Raw genomic sequence first — 3,592 nt, 5'->3', positions numbered from 1 at the left:
GAGTCAGACACTTTAGGAACATTTAAGCGGTTATTGGATAGGCACATGGAGCACACCAGGATGATAGGGAGTGGGATAGCTTGATCTTGGTTTCAGATAAAGCTCGGCACAACATCGTGGGCCGAAGGGCCTGTTCTGTGCTGTACTGTTCTAAAAGTCTGACAGCAGCAGGGAAGAAGCTGTTCTTGAGTTGGTTGAGATGTGACCTCAGACTTTTGTATCTTTTTCCCGAAGGAAGAAGGTGGAAGAGAGAATGTCCGGGGTGCATGGGGCCCTTAATTATACTGGCTGCTTTGCCGAGGCAGCAGGAAGTGCAGACAGAGTTTATGTATGGAAGGCTGGTTTACGTGATGGATTGGGCTACATTCACGAAATTTTGTAGATCCTTGTGGTCTTGGGCAGAGCAGGAGCCATACCAAGCTGTGATACAACCAGAGAGAATGCTTTCCATGGTGCATCTGTAAACGTTGGTGAGAGTCCTGGCTCTCTCCTCACTGCTTCACTCAGAATTCCCAACTCTCTCCTCACTTTCACTCTGAATTCCCGACTCTATCCTCATTGTTTCAATCCAACGCCGGCATCTCCACATCAGGGCAACCACCAACATCGCAAACTGCTGGCTCAAAGTCAGGAGGATCTCCAAGAAAATCGCGCATGTCGACACACATCCATTCACCTGATGAAGGAGCAGCCTCTGAAAGCTTGTGATAAGAAATAAACCTGTTGGATTTTAATTTGATGTTCTGAGACTTCTTACTGTTTCAATCTGAATCCCCAAGCTCTCTCTTTGCTGTTTTAATCTGAATTCCCGCCTCTCTCCTCAGTGTTTTGTACTGAACCCTGGCTTCTTCTCGAGGGGATTAATCTGAATCCCGGGCTCTCTCTTCTTTTAAACTGAATTCCAGGGTCTGTCCTTGTTGCTTTAACTGACCCCTTCGGTCTCCTCATTGTTTTCCGTGACAGTTATCATTATGTTGGAATATAGGAGCAGGTGTAGACTCTTCTAGCTCTCAAGCATGCTTTGCTATCCACCATTGTCATGGCTGATCAGCTGTCTCAATGCAATTTTCCCACACTCTACCTATATTCCTTGATGACAATCTATTGACATCTGCTGGGAACATACTCAATGACTCTGCCTTCACAGGCCTCTGGTGTGGAGAATTCCAAAGATTCACTGAAGACACTCCTCTTCATTTCTGTCCTAAATGTCGTACCTCTTATTCTGAGTTGATGTCCCCTTTTCAACCCCCCCACACCCCTCACCACCACTATACCTTCCAACCAGGGGAAACATTCTTCCTGCATCGACCCTGTTGTGCTTTGTAAGAACTTTGCATACTTCAGTGAGATCACCTCTCGTTCTTCTTAACTCTAGAAAATACAGGCCCAGTCTCCTCAATCTCTCCTCACAGGACAATCCTGGCATCCAGTCTGCACCGTGATGGTGTCACACAATATGATGGATGCTATCCTCAGTAGGAAAACAAAACCCTGAAAAAAACTACTACTCACTCAGAGTAACTATTCAAAATGCCTGACAGGACCTGCATGGGATAAAACACATCCCACCCACAAACCTGACCCCTGACCACCCCCCCCCCCCCCCCCCCCCCAAGGTACCCTACACCACCCCCCCCCGCCTTTCCAGGGGACCCCCACACCACCTCCACCCCAGTGGAAACCATTCTAACAGAGCACACATCCCAGCCCGAGACCCCCTTCCCACCAGTACAACCCTTCTGGCCAGCCTCCTGCCCCCCCCCCCCCCCAATCTGACCCTCTCTCTCCTGGTCTGACCTGCCTCTTTTTTCTAGTCCAACCTCCCTCCCCTCCCATTATTCTAATCCCCCTCTTGCCCAGTCTGATATTCTGCTCCCCTCACCATTCAGACTCTTCCCCCCCCCGCCATCTTGCCCCTTTAAATTATCCCTTTAGACCCCTTTACAGCAGCTAGTGTGGTAAAAAGGGGGCATGTCTTTCTTCTATGCGCCCCAGTTACTCTGCATTAATGCAGCCAGGGGAACACTTTGCTGCTCCTGTCTCACCCAGCCTGAGTGAGGAAGGTTGGGTGAGACAGGGGTTTTGGAATTTCAACCTGGTTAAATTCATCTAGATTGGCAATCTACCGGAGATTACCAGTCCACGGAAGCTACAGGCCACATTTTCGCAAGGACTGTGCAGTCATCATTCCTATCAATAATCACAAGGATAAATGCATCTGCTACAGGTAACTTGGTGAGGGTAAGGTCGAGTATATTTTTTCCTCTTGTTGGTTCCCTTACCATCTGCCACAGGGCATGTGTGGCAGATATTTTCTTCGGTGCGAGCGAGTTCTGTCAGTAGTGGTGCTACAGAGCCACTCTTGGTGATAGACATTGGCCGGAATTCTCCCAGCCCGCCCACCACTGGAATTTTAGCGGCTGGGTTGCGGAGAATGTGAAATGCCATTGATGGTTGGGCAGGTATTTCCAGCTTTTATACCAGCGCAGCCAGAGAATTGCACCCATTAAGTCTGTGCTCTTGCCACCCTCAGTGCGTCTTCAACATGTGGTGTTCAACATGTAAAGTTAAGTTTATTTATTCATCACAAATAAGGCTTACATTAACAGTGCAATGAAGTTACTGTAAAGTTCCCCGAGTCGCCACACTCCGGCGCCTGTTCGGGTCAATGCACCTAACCAGCACGTCTTTCGGACTGTGAGAGGAAACCAGAGCACCCGGAGGAAACCCACACAGACATGGGGAGAATGTGCAAACTCCACACAGACAGTGACGGGAGGTTGGGAATTGAACCCGGGTCCCTGGCGCTGTGAGGCAGCAGCGCTAACCACTGTGCCACCATGTCACCCCATGTTGCTACATGTAGGAGTACTAATTCACCAGCTGAGGGAGGACATTTTGAACCCACTTGACCCGATGCCATGAGACTTCAGCTGCAATGTTGAGGATTCCCAGAGTCACTTCACTCTGAATGTCTAGCATCATGCCACCACTTGTGATGGGTCTATCCCATCAGTGACACGGGACATATTCGGGGATGGTTGTAAGATCTGACTTGGTGAGTATTACTATATCAGGTTTGATTAGTCTGAGGCACAGCTCACCCAATTTTGGCACAACTCCCTGGATGTTAGTGAGAGCACTTTGCAGGATCGACTGTGCATTTCTTGTTTCAAGTGCCGGTTGATGTAGGGTGCATTCATTTTTTTTCAACTGTTTGATAGAACTGAGTGACTTGCTGGATCATCTCAGAAGGCAGTTAAGAGTCAGACACATTGCTGTGAGCTTTGAATCAGTTGTAGGTCAGACTGGGTAAAGGATGATGTAGTGTTGTTGGACTGGGGTAGGCACAGTAAAGTCCAACATTTGGACTTTAACCTGGTGTTGTGAGACTACTTACTGGGTAAAGGATAACAGAGTTCTTTCATTAATGAAGCAGATGGATTTTTACAACAATCAGTAGTTTCATGGTCACCATTAACAAAACTAGCTTTTTACTCCAGATTTAATTAATTGGATATTCACAGCATTTTGTGTCAGGCTATTGATGTGTCAGGCACTCGGTAGCACCTGGACTGAATCACTTTTC

The sequence above is a fragment of the Mustelus asterias genome, chromosome 19, assembly GCF_964213995.1.
Source record: "Mustelus asterias chromosome 19, sMusAst1.hap1.1, whole genome shotgun sequence".
Lineage (NCBI taxonomy): Eukaryota > Metazoa > Chordata > Chondrichthyes > Carcharhiniformes > Triakidae > Mustelus > Mustelus asterias.
This window is presented reverse-complemented; position numbering follows the sequence as displayed.